A 24,617-nucleotide genomic window follows, 5' to 3' on the forward strand; every position below is an offset into this window, starting at 1 on the left:
AAGCACTTTCTAATGAAGATCAAAGACCACAGCCTTCAGTATGGATTGCACCTCAACATAAAGAAAACAAAAATCCTCACAACTGGACCAATGAGCAGCATCATGATAAATGGAGAAAAGATTGAAGTTGTCAAGGATTTCATTTTACTTGGATCCACAATCAACAGCCATGGAAGCAGCAGTCAAGAAATCAAAAGAAGCATTGCATTGGGTAAATCTGCTGCAAAGGACCTCTCTAAAATGTTGAAGAGCAAAGATGTCACCTTGAAGACTAAGGTGCACCTGACGCAAGCCATGGTATTTTCAATCGCATATTATGCATGTGAAAGCTGGACAAGGACTAAGGAAGACCTAAGAAGAATTGACACCTTTGAATTGTGGTGTTGGCGAAGAATATTGAATATACCATGGACTGCCAAAAGAAAGAACAAATCTGTCTTAGAAGAAGTACAACCAGAATGTTCCTTAGAAGCAAGGATGGCGATACTGCATCTTACCTACTTTGGACGTGTTGTCAGGAGGGATCAGTCCCTGGAGAAGGACATCATGCTTGGCAGAGTACAGGGTCAGCGGAAAAAAGGAAGACCCTCAAGGAGGTGGATTGACACAGTGGCTGCAACAATGAGCTCAAGCATAACAACAATTGTAAGGATGGCTCAGGAACGGGCATTGTTTCGTTCTGTTGTGCATAGGGTCACTATGAGTCGGAACTGACTCGAGGGCACCTAACAACAAAAAAATCCTCAAGAGATTCTCTCATGATAAATCGGGAGATATGTACAAGAATATATTTGTAAAGGTGCATTGTTTATAATAGGAAGAAATTGGAAACAACTTAAGCCTCAAGAACAGGGAAATAGATAAAGTATGGTATATTCATACAGGGGAATACTATAGAGAAGGTGAAAATGAATGAATTAGAGCTACACGAATCAATATAGATGAATATAATAAACACAGTGTTGAATGAAAATAGCAAGTTGAAGAATATATGTATACATAATAAAACAGAGTTTATATAAAGTTTAAAAATAGCCTAAATAATTCCATATATTTCTTAGAGGTATATACATTTTATGTAAGTGTATGTAGAAATGCATCGAATCCCCATCCACTGCTGGTGTTAGTGCAAAACGGTACAGCTGCTATGGCAGTTTCTCAAAAAGTTGAATGTAGAACTACCATATGACCCAACAATCCCAATTCTAGGTATATATCCCAAAGAATTGAAAGCAAGAACACAAACAGAAACCTATATACTAATGTTCATTGCAGCACTATTCACAATAGCCAAAAGGTGAAAAAACTCAAATGTCCATCACCAGATGAATGGATAAACAAAATTTATACATATATACAATGGAATACTGCTCAGCTATAAAGAGAAATGATGTCCTGATACATGCTGCAACATGAATGAATCTCAAAGACATTATGCTGAGTGAAATAAATCAGCCACAAAAGGACTCTGCATAGACTCTGAAGCCCTGAGCTCACCTCTTTCTTTCACCAGTTTGTCTAGTGAAAGTAGAACCAACCAACCAGCTTCCTTGTATTTCTCATTATGACAAAATTGTAGAAAGGTATCATACATGCAATCATAGACAGCCTCATCTTTCACCAATACCTGATCTATTGGTGGTGATATTTTGCATAGTCGAATTGCCACCTCACTCACTGGATTAGCAGTGCCCTCTTTACTCCTGGAAGCAGAGTCACCAACATCTTTAAGACTAACCAGACCTGAGAACCAATTTAGGAAATTCATCCTTACAATTTTGTTTTTCTAGAACAACTCTCGGTATCAAATATCTTAGGCTGGGTTCTCTAGAGAAGCAAAACCAGTAAAGCATATACACACACACACTCACACACACACACACACACACAGATTTATATCAAGGAAATAGTTCAAGCAGTTTTTAGAGGCTGTAAGCTCCCAAGTCCATGGGAGAGGAAAGAGGCTTCTGATCCACGTAGCTGCAGGGGCCAGCAAACCCAAGACTCACAGGCTGGAGAGCAGGGCTGTTGCACACTGTGAAGATCAACAAATCTCAGGATTGGCAGGCAAGACCGCAGGTAAGTTGCTAACTCAAGTCCCAAGTACCGGACATCAGACGAACAGGAGCCAGCTGCAGGTTCCAGAAAAAACAAAAGCTCCAGCAAGTAGAGCAGGAAGGACTAGACAGCAGAGGATGGAAAGATGAAGGCTGAGTGGCCAGTAAGCCACCACAGCCCTGCCCCCTGCCCCCCGTACAACTCACAGCAGATCCCATATGGGATGATCACGTGTCAAATCTCAACAGGGAAGTCACCAAAGTATACGACTGCAAAAACACTGAGAATCATGGCCCAGCCAAGCTGACACACAGTTTTAACCATCACAGGGATATAATACTTAATTTCACAGATATGTCTTGACAAGTCCATAAAGTGACACTATGTGGTTGTAAAAGAGGAACTGAATATCCATTAGGATCAATGGATGTACCATAGGCCAAGGCAATCATAAAGACTTCAGAGAATTTAGCAAGTTTTAATTTTAAAGAACTGTCTGTATTTTTCTATTTTAAAATTGTGGATAGGAAGGGCAGTGTATTTTTTTTTTTTGCCAATGGACAACCCCTTACAATATAACTTAATTACTGCCTGGGTTAAATGAGTACCTCTGTCATTAGAAAAGTAAGTATTCCACAAGGAGGAAAAACAAAATTGAATTATATTTTTAGCCACAGTAATAACCATTGCCTTTCAGCAAGGGAAAGTTTCTAGAGTCATTCAGAGAAAAGGTAGACAATAAAAAATAAAAAAAAAATTTTTAAGCACATATTCAGATCCTTCTGATGTAAGATGTTGTATGAAGTTTAAATGTAAATGTTCAAAGTGTCCCTGATGCAGTGGTTCCTGCCCAATGTAAAAAAAACTTTAGTTTTATCGCGGTTATAAGTCTGGCAGGTGGAACACACACTGGAGACCTCCACTGCTATTTGATTAAAATTTCCCCACCAATGTTGTCTCAGAGAGTTTTCAAGTTTGCTGTACTGTGATGGGTCATAGTTTGAAAGTTTTTTTTGGTAACTTCCATTTCAAAGAGTTTGGAGAGACCAACTGGCCATCTTAGTGTCTTCATAACCCTTACGATTGGAGAGCACACCCAGATTTCTACCAATTCCTTTTTCAGAATCAAGAGCTTGTGTTTGAAGTTTGCTCAAGGTTACACAGAAGTGATTCGGAGTAACTAGATTGTCTTTAATTTGTTAAACCAGTCGAACATGGGTTTGAGCAGCCTGTTCAGCATACTGGCAAGCCAAGGCATTTACTTTTGCCTCAAGAGTTTGTTCTCTTTTATGAGTTTCAACCTTAATTACAGAAAACCCCTCGGAGAGGATCAAAGCATTTAGTAAAGTTCTAGCTTGTTCACTATGCTTAATGAGAATTCCTGCAGCAGTTATTAAACCTTTTTGTTTCCACAGCATGCTGAAATCCTGAACAACTTCAAAAGCACATCTTCCATCTATGTATGACAGTTCTTATATCCCTTGCTAGCTGGCACACTCTAGTCAAGTCTATATATTGGCTAGTGATACTGACTTAACTTCAAAAAGGAGACTGGATTCTGTCTTAGGATGAGTTCTCCAGGGAAGCAAAGCCAGTAAAACCTATAAATATATATATATATAGAGAGAGAGATTTATATCAAGGAAATGGCTCACACAGTTGTAGAGGCTGGAACATCCCAAGTGCGTGGGTATGGCTGGAGGTTTCTCCTGATTCATATAGCTGCTGGGGCTGGTGAACCCAAGATCGGTAGGTCAGACAGCAGGGCTCTGGCTTACAGGCTGCAAAGACTGATGAATCCCCTAGATTGGCAGGCAAGACTGCAGGTAAGCTGCTCTCTCAAGTCCCAAGAACCTGAAATCAGATGAACAGGAGCCAGCTGCAGGATCCAGAGTGAGCAGAAGCATGTGAGCCTTGCCAGAAAATCCACTTATATATTCAAAGCAGCCACACCCCCAAGGAAACTCCCTTTCAACTGATTGGCTACTCACAGCAGATCTATTCATGGAATTAACGACATTATATCAAAGCTCATCATGGAAGTGATTACTTCATTATAAGACTGCCAAACTACATCATAACTGCCAAACCACTGAGAATCATGGCTCAGCCAAGTTGACACACAACCTTAACCATCACAGTCCATCCCTTGTCAGTTTGGCACCTGTACCCATCTCTTTAAACCATACACAATCTCTGAATAAAGACAATAATAAACTCATACTTGCACCTAACATGATACAACTAACATAAAAAACCAAAAATGCAATAACCCTGTGTAAAAATGGCATGGGAGAGGTATCTGACTTCCTCCAACTCCACAGGGAGAAGGAAAATGAAGATAACAGCACAAGGCTGACTCCCATGAGGTAGAGGCCAGACAAGCCTCCTCTCTTTGTCTTCTTTACTAATCCTGACACCAACTGTCCCTACCACAGCACTATCTACTGGCTTTGATAATTCATTGCAATGGCGACACAGAACTCACAGGCCTTACTCACAATTACAGGGTTTATTAAGTAAGTAACAGTTACAATTCAGGCTCAAGAACACTCAGGGTACAGTTCTTCCATCAGGATAGCCTCTCCCCAGCTGTGCTCACAGGCACACCTCTCCCTGGCCCCCAATCTCTGCCCAAAGGCACTCAGCTTTCTCTCTCCATGGGTCGGTGTCTTAGCCATCTAGTGCTGCTATACCAGAAACACAACAAGTGGATAGCTTTAACAAAGAGAAATTTATCCTCTCACAGACTAGTAGGTTACAAGTCCAAATTCAGGGCGCTGGCTCCAGGGGAAGGCTTTTTCTCTCTGTCGGTTCTGGAGGAAGGTCCTAGTCATCAGTCTTCCCTTGGTCTGGGAGCATCTCAGTGCAGGAACCTCAGGACCAAAGAACAAACTCTGCTCTCGGCACTGCTTCTTTTTTTGGTATGAGGTCCCTATGTCTCTCTACTCAAGTCTCTCTTTTATATCTCAAAAGAGATTGGCTTAAGACACTACCTAATCTTGTAGACCACATCAATATAACTGCTGCTAATCCATCTTATTACATCATGATGATAGGATTTACAACATATAGGGAAATCACATAAAATGGTGGACAATCGAAGATGGCGGACTAGGCAGACGCTACCTCGGATCCCTCTTACAACAAAGACACGGAAAAACAAGTGAATCGATCACATACATAACAATCTACGAACCCTGAACAACAAACACAGATTTAGAGACAGAGAACGAACTAATACGGGGAAGCAGTGATTGTTTCCAGAGCCTGGAGCCAGTGTACCAGTCAGGTACGGCACAAGCACAGAGAGCGGCTCCACCCCCCTGAACTAACCCCGGGAGGGGGACCAGCCGGTTCCACTGGCGGCGTGGGACGCAGCCGGTAGGAGAAGTCCCCGGGAGGCAGTGACTGGTCTTGGAGCAGAAAGAGCAGCGTCCGAGCTGGGGAACCGTCCCGCAGGGATTTGGACTGGACGCAGGCGGCTTCATTAACATCTGAATAGCCTGAGCCAGAGGGAGAACTCTGATAGGGATCTGACTGCATTTTTTTTTAGCGGATTTTCTGAAAAACTAGTTTCCCAGTGATGGCTCGGAGACAACAATCCATATCAAACCACTTAAAGAAGCAGACCATGACAGCTTCTCCAACCCCCCAAATAAAAGAATCAAAATCTTTCCCAAATGAAGATACAATCTTGGAATTATCAGATACAGAATATAAAAAACTAATTTACAGAATGCTTAATGATATCACAAATGAAATTAGGATAACTGCAGAAAAAGCCAAGGAACACACTGATAAAACTGTTGAAGAACTCAAAAAGATTATTCAAGAACATAGTGGAAAAATTAATAAGTTGCAAGAATCCATAGAGAGACAACATGTAGAAATCCAAAAGATTAACAATAAAATAACAGAATTAGACAACGCACTAGGAAGTCAGAGGAGCAGACTCGAGCAATTAGAATGCAGACTGGGACATCTGGAGGACCAGGGAATCGACACCAACATAGCTGAAAAAAAAATCAGATAAAAGAATTAAAAAAAATGAAGAAACCCTAAGAATTATGTGGGACTCTATCAAGAAGGATAACCTGCGGGTGATTGGAGTCCCAGAACAGGGAGGGGGGACAGAAAACACAGAGAAAATAGTTGAAGAACTCCTGACAGAAAACTTCCCTGACATTATGAAAGACGAAAGGATATCTATCCAAGATGCTCATCGAACCCCATTTAAGATTGATCCAAAAAGAAAAACACCAAGACATATTACCATCAAACTCACCAAAACCAAAGATAAACAGAAAATTTTAAAAGCAGCCAGGGAGAAAAGAAAGGTTTCCTTCAAGGGAGAATCAGTAAGAATATGTTCTGACTACTCAGCAGAAACCATGCAGGCAAGAAGGGAATGGGACCACATATACAGAACACTGAAGGAGAAAAACTGCCAGCCAAGGATCATATATCCAGCAAAACTCTCTCTGAAGTATGAAGGCGAAATTAAGATATTTACAGACAAACACAAGTTTAGAGAATTTGCAAAAACCAAACCAAAGCTACAAGAAATACTAAAGGATATTGTTTAGTCAGAGAACCAATAATATCAGATACCAGCACAACACAAGGTCACAAAACAGAACGTCCTGATATGAACTCAAATACGGAAATCACAAAAACAAATTAAGATTAATTAAAAAAAAATACACATAACAGGGAATCATGGAAGTCAATAGGTAAAAGATCACAATAATCAAAAAGAGGGACTACATACAGGAGGCATTGAACTGCCATATGGAGAGTGATACAAGGCGATATAGAACAATACAAGTTAGGTTTTTACTTAGAAAAATAGGGGTAAATAATAAGGTAACCACAAAAAGGTATAACAACTCTATAACTCAAGATAAAAACCAAGAAAAACGTAACGACTCAACTAACATAAAGTCAAGCACTATGAAAATGAGGATCTCACAATTTACTAAGAAAAACGCCTCAGCACAAAAAAGTATGTGGAAAAATGAAATTGTCAACAACACACATAAAAAGGCATCAAAATGACAGCACTGAAAACTTATTTATCTATAATTACCCTGAATGTAAATGGACTAAATGCACCAATAAAGAGACAGAGAGTCACAGACTGGATAAAGAAACACGATCCATCTATATGCTGCCTACAAGAGACACACCTTAGACTTAGAGACACAAACAAACTAAAACTCAAAGGATGGAAAAAAGTATATCAAGCAAACAATAAGCAAAAAAGAAGAGGAGTAGCAATATTAATTTCTGACAAAATAGACTTTAGACTTAAATCCACCACAAAGGATAAAGAAGGACACTATATAATGATAAAAGGGACAATTGATCAGGAAGACATAACCATATTAAATATTTATGCACCCAATGACAGGGCTGCAACATACATAAATCAAATTTTAACAGAATTGAAAAGCGAGATAGATACCTCCACAGTTATAGTAGGAGACTTCAACACACCACTTTCGGAGAAGGACAGGACATCCAGTAAGAAGCTCAACAGAGACACGGAAGATCTAATTACAACAATCAACCAACTTGACCTCATTGACTTATACAGAACTCTCCACCCAACTGCTGCAAAATATACTTTTTTTTCTAGCGCACATGGAACATTCTCTAGAATAGACCACATATTAGGTCATAAAACAAACCTTTGCAGAGTCCAAAACATCGAAATATTGCAAAGCATCTTCTCAGACCACAAGGCAATAAAACTAGAGATCAATAACAGAAAAACTAGGGAAAAGAAATCAAATACTTGGAAAATGAACAATACCCTCCTGAAAAAAGACTGGGTTATAGAAGCCATTAAGGAGGGAATAAGGAAATTCATAGAAAGCAACGAGAATGAAAATACTTCCTATCAAAACCTCTGGGACACAGCAAAAGCAGTGCTCAGAGGCCAATTTATATCAATAAATGCACACATACAAAAAGAAGAAAGAGCCAAAAGCAGAGAACTGTCCCTACAACTTGAACAAATAGAAAGAGAGCAACAAAAGAATCCATCAGGCACCAGAAGAAAACAAATAATAAAAATTAGAGCTGAACTAAATGAATTAGAGAACAGAAAAACAATTGAAAGAATTAACAAAGCCAAAAGCTGGTTCTTTGAAAAAATTAACAAAATTGATAAACCATTGGCTAGACTGACTAAAGAAATACAGGAAAGGAAACAAATAACCCGAATAAGAAATGAGAAGGACCACATCACAACAGAACCAAATGAAATTAAAAGAATCATTTCAGATTATTATGAAAAATTGTACTCTAACAAATTTGCAAACCTAGAAGAAATGGATGAATTCCTGGAAAAACACTACCTACCTAAACTAACACATTCAGAAGTAGAACAACTAAATAGACCCATAACAAAAAAAGAGATTGAAACGGTAATCAAAAAACTCCCAACAAAAAAAAGCCCTGGCCCGGACGGCTTCACTGCAGAGTTCTACCAAACTTTCAGAGAAGAGTTAACACCACTACTACTAAAGGTATTCCAAAGCATAGAAAATGACGGAATACTACCCAACTCATTCTATGAAGCCACCATCTCCCTGATACCAAAACCAGGTAAAGACATTACAAAAAAAGAAAATTATAGACCTATATCCCTCATGAACATTGATGCAAAAATCCTCAACAAAATTCTAGCCAATAGAATCCAACAACACATCAAAAAAATAATTCACCCTGATCACGTGGGATTTATACCAGGTATGCAAGGCTGGTTTAATATCAGAAAAACCATTAATGTAATCCATCACATAAATAAAACAAAAGACAAAAACCACATGATCTTATCAATTGATGCAGAAAAGGCATTTGACAAAGTCCAACACCCATTTATGGTAAAAACTCTTACCAAAATAGGAATTGAAGGAAAATTCCTCAACATAATAAAGGGCATCTATGCAAAGCCAACAGCCAATATCACTCTAAATGGAGAGAACCTGAAAGCATTTCCCTTGAGAATGGGAACCAGACAAGGATGCCCTTTATCACCACTCTTATTCAACATCGTGTTGGAAGTCTTAGCCAGGGCAATTAGGCTAGACAAAGAAATAAAAGGTATCCAGATTGGCAAGGAAGAAGTAAAGTTATCACTATTTGCAGATGACATGATTATATACACAGAAAACCCTAAGGAATCCTCCAGAAAACTACTGAAACTAATAGAAGAGTTTGGCAGAGTCTCAGGTTATAAAATAAACATACAAAAATCACTTGGATTCCTCTACATCAACAAAAAGAACACTGAAGAGGAAATAACCAAATCAATACCATTCACAGTAGCCCCCAAGAAGATAAGATACTTAGGAATAAATCTTACCAAGGATGTAAAAGACCTATATAAAGAAAACTACAAAGCTCTACTGCAAGAAATTCAAAAGGACATATTTAAGTGGAAAAACATACCCTGCTCATGGATAGGAAGACTTAACATAGTAAAAATGTCTATTCTACCAAAAGCCATCTATACATTTAACACACTTCCTATCCAAATTCCAATGTCATATTTTAAGGGGATAGAGAAACAAATCACCAATTTCATATGGAAGGGAAAGAACCCCCGGATAAGCAAAGCACTACTGAAAAATAAGAAGAAGGTGGGAGGCCTCACCTTACCTGACTTCAGAACCTATTATACAGCCACAGTAGTCAAAACAGCCTGGTATTGGTACAACAACAGACAAATAGACCAATGGAACAGAATTGAGAACCCAGACATAGATCCATCCACGTATGAGCAGCTGATATTTGACAAAGGACCAGTGTCAATTAACTGGGGAAAAGATAGCCTTTTTAACAAATGGTGCTGGCATAACTGGATATCCCTTTGCAAAAAAATGAAACAGGACCCATACCTCACACCATGCACAAAAACTAACTCCAAGTGGATCAAAGACCTAAACATAAAGACTAAAACGATAAAGATCATGGAAGAAAAAATAGGGACAACCCTAGGAGCCCTAATACAAGGTATAAACAGAATACAAAACATTACAAAAAATGATGAAGAGAAACCCAATAACTGGGAGCTCCTAAAAATCAAACACCTATGCTCATCTAAAGACTTCACCAAAAGAGTAAAAAGACCACCTACAGACTGGGAAAGAATTTTCAGCTATGACATCTCAGATCAGCGCCTGATCTCTAAAATCTACATGATTCTGTCAAAACTCAACCACAAAAAGACAAACAACCCAATCAAGAAGTGGGCAAAGGATATGAACACACATTTCACTAAAGAAGATATTCAGGCAGCCAACAGATACATGAGAAAATGCTCTCGATCATTAGCCATTAGAGAAATGCAAATTAAAACTACGATGAGATTCCATCTCACACCAGCAAGGCTGGCATTAATCCAAAAAACACAAAATAATAAATGTTGGAGAGGCTGCGGAGAGATTGGAACTCTCATACACTGCTGGTGGGAATGTAAAATGGTACAACCACTTTGGAAATCTATCTGGCGTTATCTTAAACAGTTAGAAATAGAACTACCATACAACCCAGAAATCCCACTCCTAGGAATATACCCTAGAGATACAAGAGCCTTCATACAAACAGATACATGCACACCCATGTTTATTGCAGCTCTGTTTACAATAGCAAAAAGTTGGAAGCAACCAAGGTGTCCATCAACGGATGAATGGGTAAATAAATTGTGGTATATTCACACAATGGAATACTACGCATCGATAAAGAACAGTGACGAATCTGTGAAACATTTCATAACATGGAGGAACCTGAAAGGCATTATGCTGAGCGAAATGAGTCAGAGGCAAAAGGACAAATATTGTATAAGACCACTATTATAAGATCTTGAGAAATAGTAAACCTGAGAAGAACACATACTTTTGTGGTTACGAGGGGGGGAGGGAGGGAGGGTGGGAGAGGGTTTTTTATTGATTAATCAGTAGATAAGAACTGCTTTAGGTGAAGGGAAAGACAACACTCAATACATGGAAGGTCAGCTCAATTGGACTGGACCAAAAGCAAAGAAGTTTCCGGGATAAAATGAATGCTTCAAAGGTCAGCGGAGCAAGTGCAGGGGTCTGGGGAACATGGTTTGCGGGGACTTCTAAGTCAACTGGCAAAATAATTCTATTATGAAATCATTCTGCATTCCACTTTGAAATGTGGCGTCTGGGGTCTTAAATGCTAACAAGCGGCCATCTAAGATGCAGCAATTGGTCTCAACCCACCTGGATCAAAGGACAATGAAGAACACCAAGGCCACACGACAACTAAGAGCCCAAGAGACAGAAAGGGCCACATGAACCAGAGACCTACATCATCCTGAGACCAGAAGAACTAGTTGGTGCCCGGCCACAATCGATGACTGCCCTGACAGGGAGCACAGCAGAGGACCCCTGAGGGAGCAGGAGATCAGTGGGATGCAGACCCCAAATTCTCATAAAAAGACCAAACTTAATGGTCTGACTGAGACTAGAGGAATCCCGGCGGCCATGCTCCCCAGACCTTCAGTTGACACAGAACAGGAACCATCCCCGAAGACAACTCATCAGAAATGAAAGGGACTGGTCAGCGGGTGGGAGAGAGACGCTGATGAAGAGTGAGCTAATTATATCAGGTGGACACTTGAGATTGTGTTGGCAACTCTTGTCTGGAGGGGGGATGGGAGCATAGAGAGAGAGGGAAGCCGGCAAAATTGTCAAGAAAGGAGAGACTGAAGGGGGTGACTCAAGAGGGGGAGAGCAAGTGGGAGTAGGGAGTGAGATGTATGTAAACTTATATGTGACAGACTGATTGGATTTGTAAACGTTCACTTGAAGCTTAATAAAAGTTATTTAAAAAAAAATGGTGAACAATCACACAAAATGGTGAACAATCACACAATACTGAGAATCATGGCCAGCTAAGTTGACAGATATTGTTGGGGGACACAGTTCGGTCCATGACAGCCGGGAAGCCCACTGTGCTGTCTTCTGCTGCTGAACTCTGCTGCTGGATCACTCCTTCCTTGATGGTGATGGGCTCCTCCTCTCAGCTCTGGAATTGGCTCTCTTTGAAAGCAAAACTGACCAATCCCCTTGCTAGGCCACAATTACCCTATCACACAATCACCTGGGTAGGAGATACAAGACCATGGCTAAAAAGGTCACACAAAAGTAATCAATCAGTAACCAATCGTACCACACCCTGTTTATGTCCCATATTTTTATAAGTGAAGAAAACAAAAATATTTGATGCGCACATACAAGGAAGAGATACTCATAACAATTACAGGCCTCACTTCTGCAACTGGTCACGTGGTCATAAAGGGTTTAGAGCTACCTTCTTCCACCACCCCTGCCCTCATGAAACAACTCAGCTGGTCATGGTTCTTTGCCTGGTGCGGTGACCCAAACTTTCATTCCTGAAGGGCCTGGGCCATTAGTAGTCATGTAGGAATTGGGTTGCTGTACTTTTCCACTGAACATAACCACAGTACGAAAAGACACCCTAAGAGATCTCCTGCATTCCAGACATGCTCTTCTTTGACTCCTTTATGTAATATCAATCTGATTTCCCCTTGGTAATCAGGATCAATCACATCAGCCAACATGGTAACTCCCTTCTTTGCCTGTTGATCCAGAGGCATAAGGAGCTCAAAGTGGCGAGGTGGCATTCTTAAATTCCACATCAATGGAATCAATGATGTGTCTCCAGGAGGGAGCATTTTTAGTTTTGGAACTAAGACCTCTACACATGCAGAGCATAGGGTCCCAAGGACAGGAAGCAAAAATTTGGGGAGTGGGTCACTACAGGTAATGGTGAGTGGTGCCACTTCCATTTCCACCCCTTGATTTCTGGACCCATGAATCTTGGCTATGGGAGAAACAGCACCATACATTGGATGCTGATTTAGAGCATATATAGCCTTTTGGAAAACATTGCCATAACTCTTCAAGGTATTGCCACCTCACTGATGCTGTAACTTGTGTCTTTATAAGACCATTCCATTATTCTATCAACCTACCTGCTTCAGGACGATGGGGAACATGGTAAGACCAGTGAATTCCATGAGCATGGGCCCATTGCCACACTTCGTTTTCTGTTAAGGTAGTTCCTTGCCCCAAAGCAACGCTGTATGTGATACCATGATGGTGGATAAGGCATTCTGTAAGTCCATGAGATGGATCCTGGCTGAAAGCAGAGAATAATAAAAAATGTTTACCTGTGCTTTACTGACTATGCAAAAGCATTTGACTATGTGGATCATAACAAATTTTGGACAACATAGCAAGGAATGAGAATTCCAGAACACTTAATTGTGCCCGTGTGTAACCTGTACCAAGAAGCAGTCATTTGAACAGAACAAGTGGATACTGTGTGGTTTAAAATCAAGAAAAGTGTTCGTCAAGGTTATATTGTTTCACCACACTTATTGAATTTGTATGTTGAACAAATAATCCAAGAAGCTGGGCTGTATGAAGAGCACAGGATCAGGATTGGAGGAAGACTTGTTAACAACCTACGATACGCCGAAGACACAACTTTGCTTACTGAAAGTGAAGAGGACTTGAAGCACTTAATGATGAAGATCAAAGACTACAGCCTTCAGTATGGATTACACTTCAACATAAAGAAAACAAAATGCCTCACAACTGGACCAATAAGCAACATCATGATAAATGGAGAAAAGATTGAAGTTGTCAAGAATTTTATTTTACTTGGATGCAAAATCAATGCCTATGGAAGCAGCAGTCAAGAAATCAAACGACATATTGCATTGGGCAAATCTGCTGCGAAAGGCCTCTTTAAAGTGCTGAAAAGCAAAGATGTCACTTTGAGGACTAAGGTGGGCCTGGCCCAACCCAAGATATTTTCAGTCACCTCATATACATGCAAAAACTGGAAAATGAAAAAGGAATACCAAAGAAGAATTGAAGCATTTGAATTATGGTGCTGGCGAAGAGTATTGAATATACCATGGACTGCCAGAAGAATGAAAAATCTGTCTTGGAAGAAGTACAGCCACGAATGCTCCTTAGAAGCGAGGATGGTGAGACTTTGTCTTGCTTACTTTGGACATGTTGTCAGGAGAGATCAGTCCCTGGAGAAGGACATCATGCTTGGTAAAGTAGAGGGTCCGAGAAAAGGAGGAAGATCATCAACAAGAGGGATTGACACAGTGGCTGCAACAATAGGGCTCAAACATAGCAAAGATTGTGAGGCTGGAGTAGGAGACTGGTCAGAGTTTCGTTCTGTTGAACTTGGGGTCTTTATGAGTCAGAATTGACTCGGTGGCACCTAACAACAATAGTATGTTTGATCATGAAGATGGTGCAGGACCAAGCAACATTTTGTTCTGTTATCCATAAGGTTGCTATGACTCAGGCAATTTGAAGGCAACTATCAACAACAGCAACAATACTAATTTTAAGTGTATATCACATGACAATTCCACTTTTGGGGGCTTACTTCAGAGGAAGAAAATAAGCAAAAGACATGTATAAGAAAGTTCACTGCAGAACAGTTTCAAAAGAGAAGCAATTGGTAAAAGCCTAAATATCTCTAGATAACAGAGTGGCTCAACTGTAGCTTACCCGTATGTTACAGAGAACCCTTGAGCTCTGCTCCTTACAAACTGAATAAGCGAATGAACACTTTCCATAGGAAAACGTTGACTTCTCACAAGAAGTGTCTATCGTTAGCGTTCCTACAGTGTGATACTGCAAGGGTCTGACTACTCCATCCCAAGAGTTAATGTATACATGTTGCAACAATGGACAGAAAGGGCACACTTAAAATTCTGCATAATTATTCAGTTTCTGTATCAGAAAATAAAATACATAGTACTTTGTAAGGTGTCTAGGGAAAAACAGATAATACAAGTGCTCCTCAGGGCTTGAAATGAAAAAATTGTAACTGGATGTCATCACTGATGATTGCTTGGGTTATAAATGGAAATTTAAGACATTTTCCTCCCTTGAATGCTGTTACAAGGCCATACCCACAAACTCTGACCATGCATGAACTTTTTTATTCTTAAGCCACCCCAATAAGGTGGACGAGAGAGAAGGAATCATAGACGACACCTGAGAATATAATGCATCACTGTGTAGAGCATATTAGCATAAAAATATGAAATACTTAGGGGCAAATCAGACAAAAGATGTGAAATATCTGTACAGTGGAAAGTAGAAAATAAAATGGAGAGATAAGCCTTGTCCATGGATTGGGAGACTTAATGTTGCTAAGATATCAATTCTAACCCTCAGTGATATGCAGGCTTCACGCAATTCCAATCAAAATCACAGTAACAACAAGTTTCTTGGTAAAATAGGCAAATTGTTTACAAAATTTATATAGAAATGTTCATGACACAGATATATGCACACCCATGTTCATTGCAGCACTGTTTACAATAGCAAAAAGATGGAAGCAACCAAGGTGCCCATCAATGGATGAATGGATAAATTACGGTATATTCACGCAATGGAATACTACACAACCATTAAGAACAACAATGAATCTGTGAAACATTTCATAACATGGAGGAATCTGGAAGACATTATACTGAGTGAAATTAGTCAGTTGCAAAAGGACAAATATTGTATGAGACCACTATTATAAGAACTCTAAACACAGAAGAAAATATCCTTTGAAGGTTATGAGGGTAGGGAGGGAGAGGCATATTCACTAACTAGATAAAAAAAATAAAAAAAAACTAGATAGCAGACAAAAATTATTTTAGGTGAAGGGAAGGGCAACACACAACACAGGGGAAGTCAGTACAACCGGACTAAACCAAAAGCAAAGAGGTTTCCTGAATACAATCAAACTCTTCAAAGGCCAGAGTAGCAGGGATGGGTGTCTGGGGTTCATGGTTTCAGGGGACATTCTAGGTCAATTGGCATAACAAAATGCATTAAGAAAAAATTCTGCATTCCAGTTTGGTGAGAGGCATCTGGGGTCTTAAACACTAGCAAGCGGCCATCTAAGATGCATCAATTTGTCTCAACCTACCTGGAGTAAAGGAGAATGAAGAACATCAAAGACATACGGTAAAGATGAACCCAAGGGACAGAAAAGGCCACATAAACCAGAGACTCCATCAGCCTGAGACTGGAAGAACTAGGTGGTGCGCGGCTACCACCAATCACTGCCCTGACAGGGAACACAACAGAAAATTGCTGATGGAGCAGGAGAACAGTGGGATGCAGACCTCAAATTCTCATAAAAGGACCAGGCTTAATTGTCTAACTGAGATTGGAGAGACCCGGACAGTCATGGTCCCTGGACCCTTTGTTAGCCCAAAACTGGAACCATTCCCAAAGCCAACTCTACAGACAGGGATTGGACTGGACTGTAAGATAGAGAATGATGTTGGTGACAAGTGAGGTTCTTGGCTCAAGTGGACACTTGAGTCCATGTGGGCAACTCCTCACTGGTGGTGAGATGAGAAGGAAGAAGGGGACAGGAGCTGGTTGAATGGAAACAGAGAATACAAGGTGGAGAGGAGGAATGTGCTATTTCATTAGGAAGAGAGCAGCTGGGAGTGCATAGCAAGGTGTGTATAACTTTTTCTATGAGAGACTGACTTGATTTGTAAACTTTCACCTAAAGCACAATAAATAATTTTTTTAAAAAAGAGGAAAAATAAATAAATAAAAATCAAATAAACGCTAAAAAAATGTTCATGACATGTTGTTAGGTGCCATCGAGTTAATTTCGACTCATAGCAACCCTATGTACAACAGAACAAAACACTACCCGGTCCTGGGCCATCCTCACAATTGTTGCTGTGTTTGAGACCATTGTTTCAGCCACTGTGTCAATCCATCTCATTGAAGGTCTTCCTCTTTTTCCATGACCCCCTACCTTACCAAGCATTATGTCCGTCTCCAGGGACTGGTCCCTCCAGATAATATGTCCAAAGTACATGAGACGAAGCCTAGATTTCCTCACTTCCAAGGAGCACTGTGGCTGTACTTCTTCCAAGACAGACTTGTTCGTTCTTCTGGCAGCCAATGGTATATTCAATATTCTTCACCAACACCATAATTGAAAGGCATCATTTCTTCTTTGATTTTCCACATTTATTATCCAGATTTCTCATGCATATGAGGGGATTGAAAACGTCTTGGGTCAAGGGCACCTTAGTCCTCAAAGTGACATCTTTGCTTTTCAAAATTTAACGAGGTCTTTTGCAGTAGATTTGCCCAATACAATATGTCGTTTGATTTCTTGACTGCTGCTTCCATGGGCATTGATTGTGAGTGCAAGTAAAAATGAAATCGTAGTCTTTGATCTTCATCAGTAAGTGCTTCAAGTCCTCTTCACTTTCAGCAAGAAAGGATGTGACATATGCATATCACAGGTTGTTAATGAGTCTTCCTCCAAACCTTCTCAGATTATTTGCTCAGCATACAGATTGAATAATATGGTGAAAGGATACAACCCTGACACACAACTTTCCTGATTTTAAGCTAGCAGTATCCCCTTGTTCTGTTTGAACGACTGCCTCTTGATCAATGTGCAGGTTCCTCTTGAGCACTATTAAGTGTTCTGGAATCCCGGTTCTTCCCAATGTTATCCATAATTTGTTATAATCCACACAGTCAAATGCCTTTTTATATTCAATAAAATACGGGTAAGCATCTTTCTGGTATTCTCTGATTTCAGCCAGGATCCATCTGACATCAGCAATGGTATCCTTTGTTGTATTTCCTCTTCTGAAACTGGCTTGAGTTTCTGGCAGTTCCCTGTTGATGTACTGTTGCAACCATTTTTTAAATTATCTTCAACAAAATTTTACTTGCGTGTGATATTAATGATATTGTTTGATAATTTCCACATTCTGTCTGATCACCTTTCTTTGGAATGGGTACAACTATGGATCTCTTCCAGTCAGTTCTTCAGGTAGCTGTCTTCCAAATTTCTTGGCATAGATGAGTGTCTTAGTCATCTAGTGCTGATACAACAGAAATGCCCCAAGTGGATGGCTTTAACAAAGAGAGGTTTACTTTCTCTCAGTAAAGTAGGCTAAAAGTCCAAATTCAAAGTGTGAGCTCCAGGGAAAGCCTTCCTCTCTCTATTGGCCTTCTCATCAATCTTCCCTTAGACTAGGAGCTTCTCTGCACAGAGACCCCAGGTCCAAAGGATGTGTTCTGCTTCCGGCACTGCTTTCTTGGTGGTATGAGGTCCACCTATTTCTCTGTTCACTTCTCTCTTTTATAGCTCGAGAGATTGCCTGAAGACTCAATCCAATCTTGTAGATTGAGTCCTGTCTCACTAACACAACTGCCACCCATTCTCCCTCATTAACATCATAGAGGCAAGATTTACGACATACAGGAAAATCACACAATACTGGGAACCGTGGCCCAGTCAAATGGATACACACATTTTTGGGGGACATAATTCAAGCCATGACAATGAGTGAGCACCTGCAGCACTGCATCCACTTTTTGAAACACCTCGACTGGTATTCCATCAATTCTAGAAGCCTTGTTTTTTTGCTTAACTGCAGCTTGGACTTCTTCCTTCAGTATCATAGGTTCTTGATCATGTGTTACTTCCTGAAATGGTTGAACATCAACCAGTTCTTTGGGTACAATGAGTCTGCTTATTTCCTCCATCTTCTTTTGATGCTTCCTGTGTCTTTCAACATTTTGTCCATAGAATCCTTCAAAAATTGAAAATCGAGGTTTGAATTTTTTCTTCAGTTCTTCCAGCTTAAGAAATGCTGAACATGTTCTTCTGTTTTGGTTATCTAATTCCATGTCTTTGCACATTTCATTATGGACAGCAGTGTCAAAGCAGTAATAAGAATATTCTGACTCATAGAGACATATGTCATTGGCTAGTTAACCATGGTGTCCCTGGACTGGAAATAGATCAGCAGGTTACTAAATTATTTCTTGATATGTCTAAGCAGAAAAATTATACATCTAGTGAACAGAAGAGTCTAACTTGAATCACAAAAACAGGGAGATCATGACTACTCAATAAACTCCCATAAACATGAGCCAGTTTAGAGAACCAGAATACCTTGAATGAAGGAGAGGAGGCATATCCACTTGAGGAAGGGCCATGCTACACTTCCAAAAATATATATACTGTTAATCCTTCTCCCAGCCTTTCCCGAAGGTACGTATGACCATTTACCAGGGCGTCTGCACATTGGGAAAAGAAAAATAATCATATATTTGGAGGATTATTGGACACTGACTCTGAACTGACGTTAATTTCTGGAGACCCAAAGTATCACTGTGGGCCTACAACAGAGTAAGGACTTATGGAGGTGAAGTGATCAATGAAATTTTAGCACAGATTAATCTCTTTGTGGTCTAGTGGGTCCCTAAATCCACTCTGTGGTTATTTTATTTCTTTAATCCTGGAATTCACAACTTGAATAGGCATACTCAGCTACTGGCAGAATCCCTACATTGGTTCCCTGACCCATGGAGTATGGACTATCATGGTGGGAAAGGCTAAGTGAAAACCGCTAGAAGAGCATCTACCAACAAAAGTAGTAAACTAAAAGGAATATCATATTCCTGGAGGAATTTATGACCCAAGCGCCACCATCAAGGACTCGAAAAATGCAGGACTAATGATTCCTACCACATCCCTATTCAACTTACCTACTTGACTCTTGCAGACAACAGATGGATCTTGGATAAGACAGCAGGTTCTTGTAAATTTAATCAGGTGGTGATTCAAGTTGCAGTTGCTATTCCAGATGTGGTTTTACTGTTTGGACAAATTAAGACATCTTCTAGCACCTAGTATACAGCTATTGATCTGGCAAATGGTCTTTCCCTCTCTATACGTATTAATAAAGACCACCAGGAGCAGTTTGCTATCAACTGACAAGTTCAGCAATGCACCTTCACTATTCTACCATAGAAATATATTAACTTTCCAGCCTTATGTTATAATTTATTTCACAGGGACCTTAATTGACTTTTTCTTCCACTAGACATTATGCTCTTCTATTAAATTGATGATTTTATGCTGATTGGACATTGTTAGAATAAGCACTAGGCTGCTAACCAAAAGTTTGGTGGATCAAACCCACCAGCTGCTCTGTGGGAGAAAGACATGACAGTCTGCTTCCGTAAAGATTTACAGCCTTGGAAACCTTATGGGGCAGTTCTTCTCTGTCCTATAGGGTCGCTATGAATTGGAATTGACTCTCCACCAACAGATTTCTTTTAGGATGAAGTAGTAACTAAAGTAGATGCATTGGTAAGACACTTGTATACCAGAGGATGGAAAATAAATCTCACGAACTTTCAGACACTTTGCACCTCAGTGGAGTTTCTAGCAGCCTGGTAGTCTGAGGCACATCAAGCTATCTCTATGATTGATGGATAAGTTCTTGCATCCTGCCCATTCTTCCACTAAAAAAAGAGGTTCAAAACCTCTTTGGATTTTGGAGGCAATAGATACCTCATTTGGTGTGTTACTCTGACTCATTTATCAAAGTGACTAGTTTTGAGTGGGGTCCAGAACACAAGAAGGTTCTGTAACAGGTCCAGGCTGCCATGAAAGCTACTCTGACACTTTGTCATTTGATCCAGTAGATTTGTTGGTGAAGAGAAAGTGGCATATATAGATGTTGTTTTGACAGAGCCCTGGAGGTGAATTATAACACAAACCCTTAGGATTTTGGAGCCAATCATATGATTCCCTGTGGAGAATTACTCTCATTTTGAGAAACAACTTTTAGTTTGTTACTGGATCTTAGTAGAGACTGAACACTCAACCATGGGCCAAAAACTTACCATATGACCTGAGCTGCCTATCACAAACTAGGTGTTGTCTGACCTAAAACCATAAAGCCATAAAGCTGGATGCGTACAGCAGAACTCCATTACTAAGTGGAAGTGGTATATATGAGATGAAAAACAAGAAGATACTGAAGGCACAAATAAATTGCATGAAGAATTGGCCCAAATGCCCATGACCTGTACCTCTGCTACTTTTCCTTATCTCTCTCTCTCAGTTAGCACCCACGGCCTCAAGTGGAGTTCCCTACAACCAGTTGACTGAGGAAGCAAAAATTCTATCTTTGTTTACAGGCGGTTCTCCATGATATGTATGCATGAACCAAAAGTCGATAGTTGTAGTGAAGGGTAATCCTCCCAATGTGCAGAAATTTGAGCAGTGTACTTGCTTTTTCGCTTTGCCTCGAAAGAGAAATGGCCAGAAATAAAAGCGATTCATGGGCTACAGCCAATGGTTTAGCTGCATGGTCAGGGACTTGGAAGGAACACAATTAGAAAATCAGTGACAAGGAAGTCTGGGGAAGAAATATACAGATAGAACTCTCCACACAGGTACAGAATATGAAGGTATTTGTGTCCCATTGAATGTTCACTAAAGGGTGATCTCAGCAGAGGAGCATTTCAATAATCATGTGAATAAGATAACCCATTATGTGGGTATCAGTCAGCCTCCTTCCCCAGCCAATCATGATCCAATGGGATCATGAAAAAAGTGGCCATTGTGGCAAAGACTTTGCTAGGCTCAACTACATTTCTCAGAGTTCCATTTATTGTATGTTTCCAGTTAGGGTGCAAAACAAGGAGTTTCTTGTGAGATTTTGGAAGGCAGAAGTGTGGCACCAGCCATCTGTAACATAAACATATTATCATTGATCTGCTGACTCAACTTGGCATGAAGCAGAAGCTGAGCTGGTTGAGTGTGTTTAGCTCTGTGAAAAACACCCTTTCTTCTTCAGGATACTCTTGCAGCCAAGGTCAGGGACAACGAAAATTGACATAGGCTTCAGTCCATCCCGTGGGGTTCTAGCTTTTGTTCATGGGGTTCCAGCATGCTCATGATTTTTCCTTACTATCTGCCCTATAGACTTCAAGTTCTTGCATCAGATGCAGACAGCATTACACAGCTGCGTAATTGGCCCTCACAATTCCATAAGCCAATTCCCTGAAATAAATATCTATCCAAATCTATCTTTCTACCTAGCTATCTATCTGTCTGACTGCCTGTCTGCCTGCCTGCCTGCCTGCCTGTCTTTCTGTCTTGGGTATCTAGTGCTGCTATAGCAGAAATACTACAAGTGGATGGCTTTAACAAAGAGAAGTTTATTCTCTCACAGTCTAGTAGCTTAGAAGTTTAAATTCAGGGCACTAGCTCCAGGGGAAGGCTTTCTCTGTCAGCTCAGGAGGAAGGTCCTTCTCATTAATTTTCCCCTGGTCTATGAGCTTCTCAGCAAGGGGACTCCAAGTCCAAAGGACATGCTCTTCTCCTGGCACTACTCTCTTGATGATATGAGGTCCCCATGTCTCTCTGCTAGCTTCTCTCTTTTATATCTTGAAAGAGATTGGCTCAAGCAAGACGCAATCCAACATTGTAGATTGAGTCCTGCCTCATTAACATAACTGCTGCTAATCCCATCTCGTCAACATCATAGAAATAAGATTTACAACACATAGGAAAATCATATCAGATGACAAAATGGTGGACAATCACACAATACTGGGAATCATCGCTTAGCCAAATTGGTACACATGTTTTGGGAGGACACGATTCAATCCATGACTCTATCTATCTATCTATCTGTCTGTCTGTCTGTCTGTCTATCTATCTATCTATCATCTGTCTGTCTGTCTATCTATCATCTATCTATCTATCTATCTATCTATCTATCTATCTATCTATCTATCTATCTATCTATCTATCTATCTATCTATCTATCTATCTATCTATCTATCTATCTATCTATCTATCTATCTTCTCCTACTGGTTATGCTTATCTAATTGAATCCTGACCAACATAGGAGTTGTTTTAAGGACAGACCCTCTCTCTGTACACCTTCCTTCTTGATTTGTTCTGGTCCTGACTGAACCTCCTCCTATCACCAGGGGCCATAGCCAGTGAGGCAAATTTGAGGGTCAAAGTGCATGAGAATCCACCGAGACAGGAGATATTTCTGACACTCAAATTGATGTTGTCTACTACACCTATTTTATTAATCACTTTAACAGTCACACATGAAAACAGTGGCTTACCTGGTACTTTCTCTAACCAGCTCATGAGAGATGCCCTCAACCAGAAATTTAAATGTGTAGAGAAAAGGTTGATTTTACCATAAAACCTCAAAACTGCATTTTTGGGAGAAAAAAAAAACTTCTAGTTATATGAGATTTCCCGTGACAGCAATTAAGTTGTGAAAGTCATATTAAAAAGGCTTATCTTCAGACAAGTACACAGCCTTTACATCTTTCAGTCTCCAAGGCTACAGTGACAGAACTTACATCCAATTGTTGTATTGATGATGTCATCCGCAACAAAGTAAAGGACTCTGGAAGATATGTCCCTGTGGGTGCAGTGTCTATTCAACTGAGAATAGAGAAAAGATGTTTTTTAGGAAATTGTGCTCATTTCCTTTCCTCCCACCACTAGATGTTAAAACCAAGTTTTACAATTTGGAGATGGATGACTTATTTTTTGAAGTCCAGATTCAGAATATTTCATCTTCAACTCTGTTCATAAAAAAGGTTTCCTTAGACCTGCCTGTAATGTACACTGTGGCAGAATTAAATACAGTCAACGAGGCTGGCAAAGATGAAAGTACTTTTGGAACAAGGACATTTTTGCAGTCAATGGAAGGACGCCAGTATTTATACCACCTTCAGCTCAAGCAGGAATTTATAGAGAAAGCTAGTACCATTAGGGGACTAACAAAAATGGGAAAATTGGATATAGTGTGGAAAAGAGATCTCGGTGAAATGGCACTGCTCCAGACAATCCAACTTGAAAGAGAGGCCCCAGGATATGGAAATATGAAGTTGTCTTTAGAGACAATCCCAGATACTGTAATTCTAGAAGAGCCGTTTCATATTACCTGTAAGATAACAAACTGCAGTGATAGGAAAATGAAATTGATCTTGAAAATGTGTGATACAGATTCTATTCGTTGGTGTGGAAACTCAGGAAGGAATCTTGGAAAGCTGCCTCCAAGTTCATCTCTCTGCTTTACCCTCACATTACTCTCCTTGAAACTGGGCCTGCAAAGTGTCTCCGGCATAAAGATAACAGACAAATTATTAAAAAGAACATATACATATGGTGATGTTGCAAAAGTCTATGTAAAACCTTCCATTGTTAAAATAAAAAGCTGAAGAAAATTTCCAGTGTTATGATTTTCAGGAAATTTCATAGAAATGTTTTTCATGTATTTGTTAGCAGCAAATGATCAACTGTTAGAAAATAGAAGGGAAAATAATTTTATTTTCTGTAAGATTCTGAATGACTTTGAGAATTAAATATTTGTTGATTTTTAAAAGAAAAGATATTTATTTCCATCTTATATGAACTATTTTATAATTCTACCCTTGTATATTTCCTAATTTTTATGACTTCATTAAGGTCATTAAAGGTGGCCGTTAGACTTTTCTTTTTAACAATGAGGCTACCATTTAAAAATTATTGTATCTGCTTTCCAGAAATACTTAATAGCATTTGACACTGTTTCACTCAAGCTGGCATCAAGAGAATATAAAAGTTTCTTAGAAAT

General features: G+C 39.8%; 1 pseudogene; it reads left to right on the forward strand.

Annotated features, from left to right (window-relative positions):
* The first annotated feature begins 13,109 nt into the window (after positions 1-13,109).
* On the forward strand, positions 13,110-24,222 carry LOC126068747 (trafficking protein particle complex subunit 13-like; annotated as a pseudogene).
* Positions 24,223-24,617: the final 395 nt, after the last annotated feature.

Source organism: Elephas maximus, chromosome X, assembly GCF_024166365.1.
Source record: "Elephas maximus indicus isolate mEleMax1 chromosome X, mEleMax1 primary haplotype, whole genome shotgun sequence".
Classification (NCBI taxonomy): domain Eukaryota; kingdom Metazoa; phylum Chordata; class Mammalia; order Proboscidea; family Elephantidae; genus Elephas; species Elephas maximus.